Source organism: Mus caroli, unplaced genomic scaffold (genome assembly GCF_978045245.1).
Source record: "Mus caroli unplaced genomic scaffold, Mus_caroli_1 scaffold_4, whole genome shotgun sequence".
NCBI lineage: Eukaryota > Metazoa > Chordata > Mammalia > Rodentia > Muridae > Mus > Mus caroli.
In genome coordinates this window covers 28,772,514-28,793,059 of record NW_028227259.1, presented here as the reverse complement: position 1 = coordinate 28,793,059, position 20,546 = coordinate 28,772,514, and the positions used below count along the sequence as shown (strand labels likewise).

General features: G+C 42.4%; 1 pseudogene; it reads right to left on the bottom strand.

Annotated features, from left to right (window-relative positions):
* Positions 1-663: 663 nt before the first annotated feature.
* LOC110295469 (long-chain-fatty-acid--CoA ligase 1 pseudogene) lies at positions 664-20,124 on the bottom strand (annotated as a pseudogene).
* Positions 20,125-20,546: the final 422 nt, after the last annotated feature.

Below are 20,546 nucleotides of genomic sequence, written 5' to 3'. Positions count from 1 at the left end.
TTTTTTCAGATTTCTTAACCCCAGATTTTTGGCTTGTCAAATGCATTTCACATAAATCAGGTAGTTTTATAATAAGGATATTTGCTTGTTACTGTGCATTTTAATAACTTCCCATGTGAGTGTACTATATGTAAGGTGGTGAAGGAATGGGGCAAGGGGGAAGAGGGGTTCAAAAGAAAATTCTCTGGTCCACTGTGACTTTCTTCAGCCTGGGCAATTGCTCTTAAAAGGACAGCTTTCCTCCAGTGTACGCTGCTCTTCAGAGCAGCAGGCAGCTCAGAAAGCACAGCAAGCAGCAGACATACCAGAAAGAGTAAGTCCTAACCCCTTGGTTACAAAAACAGGAGACAGAAGTTGTAACACCCACCTTATTGGTTGACGTCTTAAATAACTTAGCACTTTTGTGGGTTCCCCCTTTACAATGTTTAAAGGCTCATTTTGGAAATTGTGTGTCCCCAGGATCACGGGCTGCAACACAGGTAACTGTAAGTAAGGAAGGGTCCCATGCCCTCGACAATCCCTATGGCAAGACCTTGTGGACAAGTCCAGCGGCAGGGCATTTCCTTTCCCACACTTGCTGCAGGCCAAGTTACCAACGCAAAGGCCATCGGTATGGGGAGGATCGTAGAGGTACAACATTTCCTCTAAGTATTCTTCCTCACATTAGAGATTGATGGTGGAGTACAGTTCATCTATCGGTAAGCTGAAATAGTTGTGTGCCTCTGGTCTTTCCACCTTCAGTGTTAGAATCGGAAGGCCATTGTCAATAGAAAACAATTCTTGATGCACAGCAATGTTCTTCAAAGGACCGTTGTAATCCTCTCTTCTCTGCCCAGGAAGGTAGACTCTCAACGTCGGGTACCACAATTGCTATGAAAAAGGCCTGCAAGCTTTCTCCATGGACAAACACCAGGGCCATGACTTCACTCTGCAGGTAGATATTGTCAATCTTTTCTGGTGCTATGTACTCTCCTTGGGCTAGCGTAAATATGTGCTTTTTCCTGTCAATAATCTTCAAGGTGCCATTTGGCAGCCATTCTCCAGTGTTCTCTCTGTGTAACCAGCCAGGGCTCAGCTGTTCCTGCTGGGTCTTTCAAGTAGCCTTTGAACACGTTTGCCCCTTTCACATATGCTTCACCCTCACCCTTGGCAACCAGGTAATTCATGTCTTCCACATCTACAAGCTTTATATAATAATTGCAAGGCATGGGAGCACCAACATAACCTGCCATCCAGTCTCTGGGCCAGCTCAGCCAGCAGCCAGCAGTGTGCTCAATCTGTCCTTAGCCTTCATAGAACTGACAGCTGAGAGCTGTCCTCAGAAATGTCAGCACCGTAGCTGACACTGGGGCTGCTCCTGTGATTATCAGCCAGACTTTCCCACCCAGACTCAACAGTATCTTGTGAAAGATGAGTTTATTCGGCAGGCTGTTGCTTCTAATGTTGCCTCTGTGAAGCTCTGTCTCTTTCCTTTTAGAGGCAAAGTCCAAGAGCCATCGCTTCATCGAAGTGTTTGCTTGTCCAGAAATTCTGTCAAGCATCCAGTTCAGCAGTCTAGAACTGCAGGGAAGATGGTGGGCTGAAGCACTGTGAGGTCGCCCATAAGCCGCCTGATAGCTCCTTGGAAGAAATCCTATCTTAGCACCATGACACAGCATACACACACTATCACAGTCTCAAACATATGGGTAAGACATCAGAACATCATCTGGGGAAGTGATGAATGCACTCTTCTGTCCCTTTCATAAAACCTGAGCAATCATTCCTAATGTTTTGATGATTGATCATTGCTCCTTTGGGGTTGCCTGTAATTCCACTCGTGAAATAAATTAGCACAGGATCTTCAGGTTCTGGAGGCTTGGACTTCATTCTGTTCACTCTTCCAAGGTCCTCCAGAGTTTTTAGGCTTATTTCTACCCCACACTTTTTGCCTCGTTCCACCAGATCATTGCTATAAGAGGCCATGATGATTTGATTTTAAGGCATGGTGTTAACTTATTTTCTATACCTTCTAGTAAGAGTTTTGCTTGCCAGCAAAAAAAAAAAAAATCATAGAGAGTTCAGCTTTGTTCACTATGTAGGTGATGGTGTCGGTTCCAAGGCTGTCATAGAGCAGAATAATCACCATCGAGTAAGAGAAGCATCCCTGCTCAATGATCACCCACTCAGGTGTGTTTTGAGAGAAGATGCTGATAAACTGCTCCAAGCAAGCCTGGGAACCCTTCTTGCTTTATTAACAGTCAAGACAATTCCCCCATGAGCATGCCCACAGGCCTGGTCTAAATATGCCTCTATCGAGGTTCTTCTCACAAATGGCTCTGGGTTGAGTCAAGTTGACAAAGCTAACTAAGAATCAGAAGAAAGAAGAGCCAAACACTACTCTATGAAACATGAGAAAATAAGATTTATTGCCTCATAATTACACTCCTATTATGCCTCACTTCCTGAGTGTTTGTCTTGCTGAAGTGAAGCAGAAGGACTTGAAAGCCCCAAGGATATACAGCAAAGTGTCACAAATGACAATGTGAATTAAGGATGCACAATTCACCAACTCTAATAAAATCTCTTTTATTTATGTGTGAGAGCTAATGTATTCTGGCGTACTCCTAATTCCTGTTTTGTTATTTATGAAATGGGAACCTGACAATTCACTAAATCACTATGAGCCATTCCTTTTACAATCTGTTTCATTTTCATTTTCTAGGCACAGATTTCTATTATTATTATTATTATTATTATTATTATTGTTGTTCAGGAATCATACTTACTCTCAATGATTCAAATTTAGCAATAAGAAGCAAACTACTTTGGCAGTTTTGGATAACATAAACATAACCTTCACCAAAAATTCTACTACCTCATTCCTTCTTTGGTGCAGAAACAACCATCTGTGTTGCTCCTTTAGGTTCAAAGCTATAAGGAGACTGTAACAGTAAGAGATCTCAAAACCAGAAAAGTAGATTTTGAGAAACCTGGAAAGACACTAACTGTATTTGAGGCCTTGTTGGAAGGCTCAGCTCCCAGGCCGGTGTGTTCTGTGTCTGCCTTGAGCCCTGGGAATAAGTGAAGAGGCAATTACCAGCTTTTTTGAGGTAAGACATGTTGGCAGGCATCTATCTCATCCTGAAGAACAGCTTTTAGTTGAGACCACCACTACATTCACAAAGGGTGCCCAATGGGTTAAATGCTCTGTTCTCATCCTACCTCCAACCCCCTTTCAGATGCCTCTCATTCTTAGAACTGAAAGAAGAGACAAGTGGTCCAGTGCTGGACACAGCAGCCCAGCAGGAAAAAGCTCAGGACAGGTCCACAATGACATCAGGCCCCAGTGGAAGGCTAGAAGCCAGCAACTCCAATGACAACTGAAAGTGAAGGCTAAGGGCGCTCAGCTGTTAGGGTGCTTCCCTAGCATGCGCAAAGCTTTCATAAACAAGACATGGTACTGTGTCCCTGTAACCCAGAACTCAGAAAGTAAAGGCACAAGAATCAGAAGATGAAGGATGAAGGCCATCCTCAGACACACAGTGAAGCTAGCCTGACATACACAAACAATAAAAGATGGACTGTCAGAGGAGCTAGCCTGAGATACCCAAACAATGAAAGATGGACCCTATGGACTGTCAGAGGAGCGAGTTGCATTAAATGAAACATAACATTTGTAAACTCTTTTCTAGAGTGAAGTACCACTGCCTCTTACAGCAGAGAGTAAGGTGACCTACTCCTAAGGGAATTATAACTTATGGGTTTCTCTACCTGCTCCATAGAAAAGATAAGAATTTAAGACTTAAAAATTCTTTAGAATTTCTTTCTTTTTAAGGGTCTGTTTGTTAGAAACTCAGGTTGCTCAATGATTTCAATCATTAGGTAGACCAGCAGTCCACTTGTGGTCATAATTTGAGCATTTGGTGGGATGGGATGCATGTGCCTGTACAGACAAATGCAAGCCAGTATTCAATCCTGAGTCTCATTCCTGGGTGTCTGACACCTCCCTTAAGACAGGGTCTCTCACTTACCTCAAACTTGCCAACTAGGCTAAGCTGATTGGCCAGTGATCTTCCAGGGGTTGTCTCTGCCCCCCAATGCTGAAATCCTGAGCATGCACTATAGCGCACAGCTTTTCTAGGTGAATTCCGGAAGAGGAAAATGGGTCCTCCTGATTATATGGTAAGCACTTTCCTGATGGAGAGCTCTCTTCAGAACCCAATTCAAATATGAAAATGGATATTTTTGTGACCCCTTCTTCAGAGTGCACAAAGGTAAACTTTGGCCTGGCTCTTAGTCTGTTATCAATGAAATTCTAAAGCAGGAAGCTTATTATAGCCATGATCTGGTATTCCCAGCTTGAGAATGGTCTTCCAGGATACCTAATGATATGGAATACTCCCACACCTGATATAAAATGCCAAAGTTGGCTAGAGGGATGGGCTAGAAGGATGGCTAGAGGGATGCTTCCATCATTAAAAGTGGGCTAGAGGGATGCTTTCATCATTAAAAGTGGGCTAGAGGAATGGGCTAGAGGGAAGCTTCCATCATTAAAGGCATTTGCTCCTCTCCCAAAGGACCTGAGTTTGATTCACAGCACTCACCTTGGATAACTCTCAATTGCCTGTTATTCCAGAGGAATAAATAACAAGGGAAATAATTCCCTCTTGTGACCTTCATGGGCACACATGGTCACATGCACAGACCCCCCCCACAGGCACAGGCATACATATAACTAGAAAATAATAACAATAATAACATAACAAAATGGCCAGATGTCTGCAATGAAGTCTTCCTACCCTTCTGTATTTTGAAGCATCTACACATTACTTCCATCACTTCATACTGTGTAAACAGTTGCTGTGCTGTAGCTTTAACAAATGACAACAAGGAAAGGACTAATGTTCAGCACAGATGCATTCCTCCAATGTATTCAATTCTCAGTTGACTGAACACACAGATGCAGAACAGAGAGATACAGACTCCAATTGCAGTGCTTGCGTAAAAGGGGGTTTTAGAGTAACTGGTCAGCAGTGATGAGGTTTTTCTATAAACTTTAATAAAGATAATTAGGCAAAGGTGAAGAATAGAATTTCTATAATCAGCTTTCCTTCTGAAAAAAAAAACTGAGTGGATGAGCACTGTGGATAAAATAAAGGTTGGGATTTTCACAAGGAGGGAGATGCAGTAATCGGCAAAGCAAGCAAAGTGTGCAAAGTTTGAGGAGTCTAAATCCTGTCACATTCCCAGACTCACAAAGAACCCCAAGTGCACTTCTTTCTTTTCATGTGTGAGTTACTATGGCTACACAGACAGTCTCTGCTAATTATTTATCTCAACTCCATCATCATTCTCTGCCATAGAGTAAGAAAGGTTTCCAACCCGTCTCCCAGATTTCTGTCACTGCTTTCTTCCTGGAGTGCTGAAGCGGATGGAACACAAGGGGATTTATTTCCATCTCTTCCAGATGTACAGGTTAGAAAGCAAGCCTGTTAAAAAGCAGCCTTGTGGTGCCTTCATTAGAGCAGCAGAGTTTCCTCTAAGAGTCTAGTTAGAAACATGGAAAGTTAGTGGTACAGAGAGCTTCGGAAGCTACCTCATTAAGCTGCACGACAGAAGTGCCAACCTTCCCTCATTCCCATCTGGTTTTCTCTCCGGTCATGACTCGTTGGCCACCTAGGAGCTATAGCCCTGCTTTCTTTCTTCCCAGTTTTCCAAGACTTGGGTTGTATGATATTGCCTTCAGATTGTTCCTTCTGTCTTAGTGTCATCCAAACATACTCCAGATGTCTCTGGTAGTCACAGCAGTAGATTCTTGCCACAGACCCACAGAGGTGTGTGGTGGACTAAGTTGGCTCTGAACATGATGAGACACTTCATGTCTCCTCAAGGACAGCTCTTCATCTCCTTTCCCTGCTTTAATGCTGCACTTTTGGAATCCTTAAACCTCTATCAGGCTGTCTTAGCTTTACCTCTGTTACAACAGAGGTAAAAATAAGATGAAATAAGATGAGGAAAAGTCCCTAAATGACTGGGATCCTAGCTTGGGCATAAGGCCTTGATGTCCCTGAGCTTGGCCAAAATCTCATGAGGCACCCTCCCAGTGGCAGGAGAACCAGTGAGATTGTAGCAAAGAACTAATTGTAATAAACTTGTAAAATTCTTAAAGCAAGTCCCCAGAAACGAGCCATTGCCAGTGACTGACAAGGAAGAATCAAGCTACAGAGCAATGCCTCCCTCTCTCTCTCTGCTCCATTGCTGTGACAAGAAGCAATTTAATGAAGAAAGAGTTTATTTAGGGCTTGCAGCTTGAGTGTACATGTCATGGTGAGGGAGTCTCGGCAGCTGGAGCTTGAAGCAGAGGGTCATACTTCATCTGCAGTAAGGAAACAGAAAGATGAACACTCAGCTTGCTTTCTCCTCTGTATTTAGTCCAGGACACCAGCCTACAGGATAACATTGCCCATGATGGACAGGATTCCCTTTTTCAATTAACCTAATCTTGATAATACCTCCCAGGCTTACCCAGATGCTTGTCTCCTCCGTTCCATCAAGTTTCTAATAAAAACTAGCTCCAATAACTACTTCTCCCAGCCCTGATCAACCTGAAGAGTCCTGGGATAAGATGAAAGCTATGGAAATGAAAAGCTGGTTTAGCAGCCTCTGTGGGGATGAGAAGATGTGTCCTTGGTATGGCCTTGAGTGTTCCAGCTTCTGCTGACATTGGCATCTGTGCAGGAGAATGAAAGCCATCCATCCAGGAGTGCTGGTGGCAAAGATGTTGATACAGCCATGGTTTTGATAAGCAGAGCAGGAAAAGGAGATGTGACAATGGGGGATAAACATGGACACTGTAATCCTCCCTCAATTTTCATAGGGATTGGATGTAGAGAGAAAACCCTCACAGAGAGAAAAATCTGTGGATGCTCATAGCCCTTCTATAAAAGAGAATGGTATCTGGCTATAACTCATGCATATCTCAAGGTATCATCTAAACAATCCTTAGATTTCTTACATGCCTACTACAATGTAAATGCCACATATGTTTTTATTCTGTGTTTTAACTTTTAGGAAATAATGACAAGGAAGTAATCTATACATGCTTCACATAGACTTGTGTTTATTTGAATGAGAAGTGTCCTCCAGAGGCTCACAAAAATGAACACTTGATTGCTAGCTAGTGGTGCTGTTTGGGGAGGTTATGGGACCTCCAGGAGGTAGAGCCTTGCTGAGGAAGGGTGTTACTGACGGAGGACTTTGGGGTATAAGGTCACTCTCTTTGCTTCCTGTTTATGGCTGAAAATGTGAGTTCTCAACTTTGGCTCCTGCCATTTGCTGCCATGCCTCCCCACCATGATGGACTCTCTCGCTCTGCCATAACACAAAATAAACCATTGCTTCTGTAAGTTACTCTTGGTGTTTCACCACATCCTGGGTCCTGCTTAAGTTAAATAAAAGCAAACATTAAGAAGGTCCATCATAAGTTTTATAGTTCCATGTTTCTTCTTCTCTTACTTTGTTCCTCTACTTCAAAAACACTGCTGTTTTACCATATTACCTTGTTGGGGTGGGGGTGGGGTAGGGGATTAACAAGAAAGACCAGCTCCACTAAGCCTGAATTACATTCTAGGGCAGAATGATTGACTCTTGACATGAAAACTTAAGGGTTCTTGGGAAAGTCAGTTGTGTTGGGTGGTGTTTTGCTGGGGCAAACATGGAAGAAATATTCCACTGAAGCAGACACATGTAAAAAGAAGTTCTGCTAAAGCAAACACATAAAAGGAAACAATGATGAAGGATTCTTCACTAATGACATATACATATTGGTCAGCCTTACACTGTATAGTTGAGCTCCATTTGTTAAGACTCCATAGAAAGAAATGTACCAAGAAACTTCTGGTGGTGTGCTGCAGTTTCTTGCTGCTTCCTCAGACTTGACTGATTGACAGAGTGATGTCAGTTGAGATAGACTCACATGGAATAGGTTTTGTTAAAATCAGACCCAGATGCTGAGACAAGACAGGTAGTGAGGCAACACTCGTGGAAGACATGGGATGTTTGGAGGTTGTATGAAAAGGACTCAACAGACAGTGACAGAGGTGGAGCTTAAGGCTTGCTTATAGAGCTAGCTGTGCAAAGCTTCTTCTCAAAGAATGAGAATTCTTCCCTGATCTTCACATTTCTGAGAGAGGCGCAGCCAAGAACTTTTCCTGGTGTTCCTGTTGGCTCTGGTCCCTCCTACTGATGGATGCCGATTCAGCTGAGACCTAATTGTTCCTGCTAGGTCGTACCACCATTGTTGCTATTCCAACACTACTGAGCAGGATTGCTGGTATATCCATGAACTGTTTGTGAGTGGATTGAAATGCTAACCTGTGAAGTGAACTGCTGATTTCCTGACAATGCAGAGGGGATCAGCTCCAGTGAAACTTTCTAAACAGGTCTACTTCCCCCATATCCTTTCTTTTCTACTACCTCTGGTGAGTGGTGGGCCAGAAGGGAAGTTGAAGCATTTAAGAACCATCATTAAAAATAATGTTTGAAAAAATTAAAGTTACAAATGTCTGTCAGATGGATTTCATTTCCCAGTTCTTACATCTTTCTGCTTCTTAATGTTGCAATACACAAGAAGTTTCATTCATCTTCACTGATTCTCCACTCTGTCTTATGGAAACCACACAGCATAAGTGGAGACTGATAATTTACTACAAGCTGGTATCACTGTGGAATGTAACAGAGAGTCATAGATGCAGCTATGCCCTCTGTCATGATGAGCATGCAAGTTAACACAGCCTAAAGTTATCTGACAAGAGAACCTCCATGGAAGAATTGCCCTGATTAGAGTGGCCTCTTAGGGTGTCTATGGGGGACAGCCTTGATTGTTAAGTGAAGTAGGCCTAAGATGCAGGTTGGTCCTGGGCTGTATAAGAAAGCTAGTTGAACGTCAGGCTGAGAGAGCAAGTAGTACTCCTCTCTCTGGTGTCTGCTTCAAGCTTCTGCTTGAGTTCTCACCCTCAAAGATCAACTTCCCTCAGGGATCAAATGTTACCTGTGAGCTTGAGGTGAACTTTCCTACGCTAAGTTGCTTCTGGTCATGTCAACAGAATAAGACTAAAACATCCTTCAATCCGATGATTCCCACACTTCCCACCTGGAAAATGGAACTGCAGAGACAGGAGCATCTAGAAAGCTGGCATGTAGTTACTCTCCTCAACAGCTGCCTGGTCCTTTTGTGGAGAAAGAAAGAAGATGGATTTAGCAGGAGACAGAAAATCCATATCCAGTACTTTTCTGTAGAGCTTGTGATAGGACTGTGTAATGCTAGCACCACATCATGTCCCATTAGCTCCATACCCTTACAGTGTTTGCATTTTCTCATCAGGTGCCAATTGAGAGATGATTGTATCTGACTCTTGGAGCAGAAAGGAACTAATTTGATTAGATAGAGTGCTGGAGCTTCCATTGCCTTGGGGAACAGAGATGTCACCTACCAGCCCCTTCACAATCAAGTGTGTCAGTTATTCTTGGAAAGGTGGCCAGCATCAATAGTCTGTGAGCTATCCTGGTCTGCAAAATAATTCAACAGTGAGCTTCATATTTTTTTTCTTTTTGCAACTCACATTCACCAGTATGTGATAGCCATTTACTCTGGAATCCTAGAATGTACACAAACAAAAAGGATGGAGAAAAGAGTGGACCTCAGACATGAGGCAACAGACAAAGCACCATTTATGTCAGGAGTGAAGCCCTGATCAGTGGTTCATATTTTCATGCCTCTTGTTCAGAGCTAGATCTCTCTCTCTCTGGCTCAGAAGATCTTTGGGAGTCTTTGTTTGCCTACTCTGGACTCAAGGTTCTATTCCAAGAATCTTGAGAACTCAGAAGTCAGAGAGGTAAATCATAATGTTAACGCTCATAGGGCATGTATACACAGGCGGTGCTGGTGAGGGGAACAGATGAAGAAAGGGCATCTTGGTTCTAGCCACGTAATGTTCACACAGGCACATCCAACATGTCACTGCTTGTGATACATCCCCAGGTGGCAGACACCTTTGTTATAGTGATAACCATGTCCTTGGACCAATCTTTCCCAACCATAACAACAGTGACCCTTGACTGTGGCTCTGGGTCCACTAATACCTAGCCTGGCCATGCCCTTCCTCATTTCTGGTCAATGGGGAAAACATCACTTCCCTGCTAAAGACAAATGACAAAAGGAGGGCCTGTCAGTAATGATCAGGTGTGCAGGGACTTTAAGATAGGACATCTAATTAAAATGTATGGTGTACATATGTCCTTTCAAATATGCCTGCCTTCTGAGGCTTTTCTACTGTAGTGTAAAAGATAGACTGGTCCAGATTGCCTATAAATCAGTGGATGTAAACGGAAGCTAAGAGTCTCAACATGAATCCTGGTATGGTGCCAGGTCCCACTTGTCCAATAAATACTAAAACTCCTTGTTTTCTGCAGCCTTGCTGGACCACATCCTCCTCTAGCCATTCTTGCCAATCTCTACACCAGAATGATGTCACAGCTCTATAATCTGATGTGGAACTAAGGCATGAAATGGTTACCATCTGTCTACATGGTGAACTGAGTCCTTAGGGTTCCTATTTAAGCAGTTCCTCCAGCTTTATGGACTTGCTATGTCATGCCACACATGAAGATCCATGATAAGAACAGCGAGCTCACTCTGGAGACTCTGGGGACTTAAACTTGGATCTCTCTGTCATGAGACAGCCAGTGCTGGACTTCTCATACAATATCCTTCAAGTCAATCTCATAAATCCATGTTTGATATATATTCATCCTGTCAGTTCTATTCCTCAAGAGAACCTTGATGATACAAAACATTTCAGAAATATCTACAGTACTATAGCTATCCTTAAGACCTGAAGAAATATTTCCACAATAACAGTTATAGGAACATTAAAGTAAACTTCAGCATCTGCCTTTGACCAACCCTCCCTCCCCCCCCCCCAACTGACTTCCACAGACAAGGATAATTACCTCTATGTCTTCTGTCTGTCATGATGAAGGCTGCCACCACAGGCTAATCTCTGTGATGCTCTTAATAAAGGTTACCATGTGTAATGTATGGTGTGTATGACATGTTCTTATGTAGTAACTCATAGTCCCTCCTAAAATCCCTATAAGATAATACAATAATGGGTGACTAGAACTGAGGAAACCTAGTGCCTAGGTCTGTAATTTGGAGACCCCCATCTCAGCCTTTCAGTTCACTTTCCCTGCATTTCTGATTGGTTGCTTATTGGACTGGGCTGTCTGGCCAGTGAACTCTCAGGATCTACCTAACTCTACCATGAATCATAGGGTTACAGGAATGTGCAGTCACACTCATTTTGTACACAGACACAGGGGATTTGAACTCAGGTCCTCATGCTTTCAGAGATGGCATTCTTACCCACTGAGCCTCCCCAGCCCTCTGGAGTCCTTCTCTAACTGCAAATACTTTTCCTGTTCTGTGTCTCTTGCTACTTTGACTGGCAAAGGGCTGCAGATTTAAAACGATTCCCCTCAGGCTTAAAAGTACTTCTCCTTTGTTTTCTGACAACAGTGCTCATCATTTTCTTTATGGGAAATAAAAACTGCTTTGATTTATTCTCTCTGAAGCTCTTAACAGAAGCTCTCTGTTCTCGGCTTCTTACATTTGACTGAGGATCTGTCTAACTATTATACTCATTTTCATTTATGTGAATTAGTATTCATAGCATCTTTCAATTGAAACCTTTCATCTCTTATCTCAGAGAAATGTTTCTGGTGTCATTTCTTATTCCATCCTCTGTCTCCACTACTACTGCCATGTGCCTCCTTCTCACTCCCATCCCCCTCTTTCTCTTCTCCCTCCTTTCTTCCCTTCTCCTTCCACCCTATGATTGACCTTGCATATGGTCCAGCTGGAATTTATTATGGCATCTTCCATAGCTATAAGCATTTTCTGATTTTCTGTCTGAGACATTATCATTGGATTTTTCTTTTGCCTGAATTATTTGTTTAGGCAATCACAGTCATAGACTGTGTGAGGACTTTTCCCTCTCTTTATTCAGAATACAATGGTTTTTCACTGTGAATTCAGACAACAGAAACATTACAAACCTATCGTTCAAAAGAATCTCATGAAGAGAACAGTTAAACCCCATCTCTTGAGTTAAGCAACATAAGAGAACAGCAGGCCACTACTTGAAAGCCCTGTCTGTAGAGCCATTTTATCATCTACTAGTATAGATGATGGTGGGTTTCATTGACTGCTGATCCCTACAGGAAAAGACTTAGGTGAGGTGTGGCCTATGGTAGATTTGAGATGTTCCATATCTAGGTACCTCACTGTCAGTGGCAAAATGAAGGTGCTTTGCTCTGAGACACTAACACCCAGCTCAGAAGCCTATGAGGATGCTCTACATTCAGGGAATCCATGCTACCAGATGTTATGAGACAAGTGCTTTCTCCCATGTCCTAGCATGTGCGGGGCATGCAGTGTCATGGTCCAGGACATTTGCAGGTGCAAGGGTAACTATCCAGCATGATTATCTTTTTCCTACTCACTGTGAAGACCAGTCCATTCCATGCCTAGAACCTCCCGTGGACTGACCATGGAGATCAGCTCTATCTGCCATCTCTGTCCCTTCCCTCAGTCCTTCGAGACAGGTGCTTACTACATAGTCCTGGCTGGCCTGGAATGTCCACGCTGACCTTGAATTCACAGTGTTTTCCTGCCTCTGCCTCTTGAGTGCTGGGCTTGGCAGTGTGGGCCACTCTCAGCATCCTCCTCACTTTCCCACAGCTTCCTGTACTTTACCCACTGTAGTGGCTATTCCTGGTTGTCAACTTGACTATATTTAGAATGAACTACAATCCAGAATTGGAAGGCTCACCAGTGACCCTTATCTGGAGGCTTGGAGATCCTTATCTGGATCTTGGTATAGAGATCTTGAGCCATAGTGGCTATGGATTCCAGAAGATTAAATCTCCGAGTTTAAGGAGATTTAATCTGGGCTACACCTTTCATCTGGGATTAAAGGTGTAGCGGAACACACCTTTAATCTGGGCTACACCTTCTGCTGGAGACAATATAAGGACATTGGAAGAAGGGAGTCTAGCTCTTGCTCCTTCGCCTGCTTGCCGTGTGAGACTGAGTAACTGCTAGATCCTTGGACTTCCATTCACAGCTGCAACTGAACCATTGTTGGGAATTGGGCTGCCGACTGTAAGTCATCAATACATTCTTTTACCATATAGAGACTATCCATAAGTTCTGTGACTCTAGAGAACCCTGACTAATACACCCACCTTGATGGCCCTTCCTTTCAGAAACTCCCTAAACATTTACTTTCATCTTCAAGAATTTCTAACCACAAAGTGAAATGCATCTTGGTGTTATAGCCACCGGGAGCCTTTTGTATTGGCATCCTGTATTGGCAAAGGAGATGTGGACACAGCCATTTCTAGAGGTCTGACATTAAGAAGAGACAAGAAACAAGCCTCAATATCAGATCCACAACAGCAGAACAGGAATGTGTTGGCATGGAGGGACATGGCAAAAGTTTAGCTCACAGTGTGACCTCTGACCTTGGCTTCTCAGCTTCTTCAGCAAACACACCACAGAGGAAATAATAACTGTATTGCTGTTACTTATCTGCCCCCTTTAGCTGATGGCCTGGAGGGTCCCTTGCTGAAATACCGAAGAAGAGTCAGATGAAATGTTGGTCTTTTTCCCAAAGATCTAAGAGTATGTTGACAACTGCACTATCCAACTAGCTTAGATGAAGCTGCAGCTTGTTTGAGGGAAGGATGCTGTTATGTAAGGATGAGCATAAGGTCACCCCCACCTGGACCCCATCATGCCCTAGTCTTGTCTCTGTTTCTGGGACAAAACAACCTGACAGAAAAAGCAACTTCTGGGAGAAAGGACTTATTTTAGCTCACACTCCTAAGTTGTAGAGCAGCGGTTCTCAACCTTCCTAATACTGTGACCTTCTAATACAGTTCACCATGTTGTGGCGACCCCCCCCAACCATAAAATTATTTCATTTTATGTTGTTATTTCATAACTGTAGTTTTGCTCCTGCTGTTAATTGTAATTGTAAATATCTATGCTTTCTGATGATCTTAGTTGAACCCTGGGAAAGTGTTGTTTCATACACACACGCACACACACACAGATGTTTGACCCACAGGTCGAGAACTGGTGGTATAGACCATCACTCTGGGGGAATCAGAGTGTCAGGAACATGGTTCAGCTAGTGACATCACACCCACGGTCAAGAGCAGATATTAATGAACGTACACATGCTTAGTGCTCGGCTGGCTTCCTTGACTGTTACAAAGTCTGGAAGCCTGAAAATGGTGCTGCCCAATTTCTGGATGGGTCCTCCCATATTAACAATCAAGACAATCCCTCTCAGACATGCCCATAGGCCAACAGGACCTAGACAATCCATCACTGAGATTCCCTTCTCAGGTGACCCTATGGTCTGTTAAGTTGATGACTAGAACTGCTGTCATTCAAGATGTTTGGGAAGGGAAGACAAATAGAGACTAAGTAAGACCTGTGTGGTGAGGAGTCTCATTCTTACTCCTAATCGTTCACATCAGAAGCTCAGGTTCACATTTCTATGCTGCAAACACTTTTCTATTTACATCTCACATGAAAACACTATTGTTCTTATTTAATGTGGATTTCCAATTTCTTTCCACAAATGCTCAAAATTGTTCCTCATTTTTAAATGCAATAAGATCATTCAGTCTCTTAGACAGGCATCTTAACTTTTATAAAACAGTAAGACATTGGTGACATAAAAAAAATATGATATCAAGTGGATGTTCTGCTATTGAGGTCTCCTGATGGAATAATTCTTCAAACTCTTCCTTTCTTAGCTATTTTATGTATGAATTTTAAATGATTTTAGATTTTTTCCCTAAAAAATAATTTAAATTTTTTCAAAGAAAAATCAATATTATTATATTACTCTGTGTGTGTGTGCGTGTGTGTGTGTGTACCTGCACATTTGTGGGTTTACATATCCTGGGGGCACATGTGTGTCATGGAGCATGTGTGGAAGACAGAAAGAAACAACTTTCAAGAGTTGTTTTTGTCTTTACAACATTGGATCAAGAATATTGAACTCAGGTGGTCAGCCAAGGCAGCAAGCCTTTTTACCCCCTGAGCCATCTTGCATGCTCCAGATTACTCCTTAGACTTTATCCTGCAGCCTCACAGCCACATTGGTAATGATATTACCACTCCACTTGCCCAGTTCACAGAGTCCCTCCATGGTCCATCACTGGAACCTGGTACCTCAAGTATGTGCCTGTCATCTTCATAAAGCCAGTGGGTGCAATTGCCCTCATTCAGAAGGCTAGAACATGTGGCCAAGGGGTAAAACACAACTGCACACTTGGTTTGCCTCCCTAGTACCAGCTTGTAGTCCACAACCACATCACACATCAGTACTTTTGGTTCCCATGGTCATCAGTTCATCCAAAATGACTTTATCATCTTCAAAGCTGTAGGCCTGTTTTTAACATCCACTATAGCCTAGAACTTGGAGCACAGCCTCTTGGTTGATCCTATTTTAGAATATTGTCCAAATAAACCATTCTACCATCAGACCTTAAGGCAATTCTACTCAGCTTCCTTCCCCAGGCACCTCCTCAGATGTCAGAAATCCATGACCAAATCTCACATTAAAAAACCAAATCCCAAAAAATCCCAAAACCAAAAAAACCAAAACCAAAACAAAAGTTTCCAGAGTTCTACATGGATCTGCTCCTTAAATAGTCAGAGAAAGACAAAATAGTCTCCAAGCACAGCAGCAGAGCAGATACAGATGTCAAAAACCATCTACCACCAGCCTATAACCAGCCTATAACCAGCCTATATAACCAGCCAATGAACAGTCTATGACCAGCCTATAACCAGCCTATGACCTGCCTATGACCAGCCTATGACCAGCCTTTAACCAGCATATAACCAATCAATAACCAGCCTATGACCAGTCTATAACCAGCTTATAATCAGCCTATGAACAGTCTATGACCAGCCGATAACCAGCCTTTAACCAGCCAATAACTAGTCTGTAACCAGTCTATAGGTGACCATACATTCTAACTGCAGTTTCTGGTAGTTGGCTTGCAGAAGGTCAATGTTCCCACTTAGTGCATGCAAGAGAGGGGGAGGAAAGTGAGGCAATGGCTTTGTACAAAGCCTTACAAAATTGTCACATAAAATGGCCAGTTGGCAGGGCTTGAGAGATGACTCAACAGTTAAGAGTACCAGCTCCTCTTGCAGAGGACCTGGGTTCCACTCCCAACACTCACACAGTGGCCCACAGCTGCCTATAATGCCTCTTCCAGAGTATCTGATACCCTCTTCTGACCTCCAGAGGGACCACGTATGCTCATAGCAGACAGACAGACATGCAGGCAAGACATTTACACAATAAAAATAAATAAAGATACAAATTTTCAAAAGTAAGTTGGCAAAGAGGAAAGCTAGACAGCCCCAGTCAGGACTGACATCCCCACCACTACCTCCGCAACCCTCTATCACACACATTGGCTCTTTTTCTTTTCTTGCTTTCTTTTCCCCTTTTTCCCCATTCTGATGCCAAAATGTACAGATCTTATGTGGAGAAATTTCTTTCTACTATATCAAAGATTTATCAAATTCTTGCATAACTGTTTTGTAAGACAGACCTCGAGCCCAAGCTGGACTCGAACCTCCTATGTAGGAGAGGGTGACTTTTCTGAACTTCGGATCCTCCGTGATTCACTGGCTGCCTACTGCTTCCACCTGGAATTGCAGGTTGCATTACCACACACCGGTTTGTGTGGCACTGGTATCTAATCTATGGTTCCACACATGCTATGTAAGCACAACTGAGCTACATCTCCTGCCCCAAAATATAACTCTCTGATTCATGTTTACTATCTTTAATTCAAATTCAACACAAAAGGAAAGACAGAACCCTCTGCCCCTCACAACCTTCTTCCTTGTCATATGGACTTGACCCCAGTGTGTACAATAGAAACCCATTCTACATTTGTGATATGTGAAGTTTAAGCTTAACACTTTCTGTTGGACACACTGGTGGTGGGCTGGGACTTACCCACAACCTGTGTTCTTGTTTAGTGAACAATATTTAAAGATGAGAAAGCCTCATAAAATAAATAAGCACCTGTCAAACAGTCTCAGAAAAGCTCAAATGATAAGGAAGAGTGTAGAGAATTTTGCAAGCACATACACTTGGAGGGAAGTGACTTGCTGTGCCACTACAAGGTGGATGGCACAGATACATATGTGACATCTGTCATGGTCTTCCCTCTCTCTAATGTCTAGGGATTTTGTGTCTGAGCAAAGTCTGCCATCATTTCAGAAAAATAACCTGCCAGGCTACTCAGCACAGACTCTTCTGTATGAGCACCATCTTTGGTTCAGCACAGTGAGTATTCAGAGTCAAACACTGTAATCAGACAAGATCAAATCCTCTAGTATAAAGCCAGTCCAGCAAGCCATGTCAAAGAAGCTCATCTGGGGCACTGATACCATTGAGAAACTTAAAAAATAATAAAGCCTGCCTCTAAAGAGGAAAAAGAAGAATACAGCTCTGTGCAGTTCTAGCTTTGATTCATCTCCCTGTCCTCGCATTGTCCTCACCTCAAGAAACAGTGGCAGAGGACCACAGTATCCCTGATGGATCAGAAGCAACATGAGCCTCAGAGTTCAACCAGCAGCATCCTAATATCAGCTGTATAGCCTATTCATCCCCGAGAATTCCCAAGTTGATGACAAAGAGAAGTGGTATCATGCAATTCCAGGATTGGGAGTGAAAGAGAGCATGGCCTCTAGTTTGGGATACCACTAAGTTATCTTGGTGTGGACTTCTGTTTAAAATTTAATATTCCAGTTCCCTTTCCTCCTACACTTTGAAGACTGTATATCTTAGCATTCTGTTTCACATTCTAGAAACTCTAATGGAAGCTTCTAGAAGAGCCTCAAGTAATATTCCTTCTCCTTTCAACTGGATACACCTCCAAACATATAAAGTTGAATGTTAGAATTTGAAGTTCCCAATTGTCTGACTCTCCAACACTTCTGATCTCAATTTCTATGAAATACAGTATAACAATCTTAAGATCCCAACAAATGAAGCATGTGTCTAATTGGACTAGTGGTATATAAATGTTCCAGACATTACCAGTGGGGTTTCTCAGACCATTGCCCTAAAGAACATATTCTCCGAAAAACACAAAGAAAAGGGTAATTCTAAGCATAGATATTCCTTACTGTTTTTATAGTACAGCTGACTCGGGGTATCATAAATGTCATTATTCTTAATTCTTAATCTTGAAAAAGAGAGCAATATTAGCTCTCTGAGGGTAACCACAGCCTTTCTCTTTTAAGGCTGCATACAATGTGTGATATGATAAAAGGCTGACTTGATTCTTGTTTGAACTGATGACCCTGCTACTGCAAGAGAGAATTTCAGCTGTGGGACACAGACTACAGAAGGCATAAATTATCTTCCTGCAGACATTTTGTAAATTTGTTTTTCAAATTTAGTAAGCATTTGGAGGGGGGGGGATTTTGTGATGAAGTGGATGTTTATTTTTTCTCATCAAGTGCTCGAGAATTGGATTACTGAATGGTACAAATGTTAATGGTCTGTGGACATTCTCATGCAGGGATAGGGAGATGGGGCAGGACTGTCTCCCCTAACAGGTACTTAAATTCTTTGATGCCCAGGAGAAGCCAAAGTCAGCTACTAAGAAAATGTGGACCAGGAAGATATTCTGCAGATATGCTGCAATGCAGAAAATGTCTGCAGAATGGTATTTTGTGTGTTCTCTGGTCTGTATCCTACAGCTGAAATACTTTCTTGCAGTAGCAGGGTCATTAGTGCAAACAAGAATCAAGTTAGCCTTTTATCATATCACACATTGTATGCAACCTTAAAAGAGAAAGGCCATGGTTATCCCCAGAGGGCTAATATTGTTTTCTTCTTCATTACAAAATCTTGTCTAAAAATTCTTACTGAATTTTAAATACATTTTTTCTAAACCATAAATAACACAAATATCAATCATGCAGAGAATGAATCAACTGTGGCATATCTATACAATGGAGTACAACACAGGTATAAAAATGATAGACCACTGATAGCACAGATGGATAAGTGTCAAGGTATTGTGCTCTGACTCTGAAGAAGTTAAAATATCATGCACCTTATATTTCCATTGTCATAGCTAGGGTTTCATTTCTCTTAAGAGACACCATAACTGTGGCTTACAGTTTCAGAGGTTTAGTCCATGATCTTGGTGGGAAACAGCAACATGCATTCAGACTCTCAGAAGAAGCTGAGAGTTCTACATCTGGATCCACAGGCTGCAGAAGGAGACTGTGCACCACAATGGGCAAAGTTTGAATATATAAGACCTCAAAACCTGCCTCCTCAGTGACATACTTCCTCCAGCAGACCACACCTCCTAATATAGCCACTCCCTATGGCTAAAGATTCAAACACATAAATCTATGGGGCCATTTCTATGCAAACCACCACATCCATTAATATGTAATTTAGGAAAAAGCAGCTTCTGAGGACAGAAATCACTTTGATATTTGTCAAAATCAGAAGGATGAATAAAGAGCATTACTGACTGCAAAGGGCTATGTTGCCATTCTTCAGGTCAATGAATATATTTACATGAGCTGCTTTGGTGATCACAAATTGCAACATTTGTTAAAGAATAAAAGAGGCAGATTTCACTATAGGTTATACTTTAATAGAACTGATTTTAAAACATATATATATATATATATATATATATATATATATACCAGAATGCACCTTATTCAAATGTAAATTGGTCCACCTATGAAGATGTCATCTTTCTAAAAGTCATTTCTACACTGTGTCTCCTGAGCTGCTCATGTCATTATTTCAGAGACTGTCTTGAAAACAGTCATGGAGGAGCTAAAGAAGATAATGATAGAGAAGACAACAGCTGCATTTGCATCTGATCCTGTTCCTAGAGCACCAAGCATGTCTGGATATGAAACAGCTCCTCTCTTCTCCTTGATTACCTTGAGCCTTGTCTCCATTACCTTTGTGTTGGCAACATCGTTAGTTGTTATGAAGATCAAATTTACTGTGCCATAGATATAGCTGCCTGCAGCTATATGAACCAGGTTCCTGAAAGGGAGGCTGGGACTGCATGGGAGAAACTGGCAAGAGAAATAATGAGACCTAGACAAAGATACTGAACAAGGCCCAAAGTTTACTTAAGAGTCTGAGCTTATAAAGGGGGGGATCCCATCCCCCACCACACCAGGATCTCATTTTGTCAGGATAGTGTCTGGAGAACAGGTTCAGCTTCTCAGAAGGTAGCTGCATCTTGGAGAAAACAGCAGAGGTGGCAGAACAGTAGACCTATCTAGGTCAGAAGAGAAAGACTCCACCCTAGGTGGTCTCTTTCACAGTGGTCAAACAGGTCTGAGCCAGCCTGCTGAAGGCTGGGGGAGGCTACACACAAAGAGGTTCCCT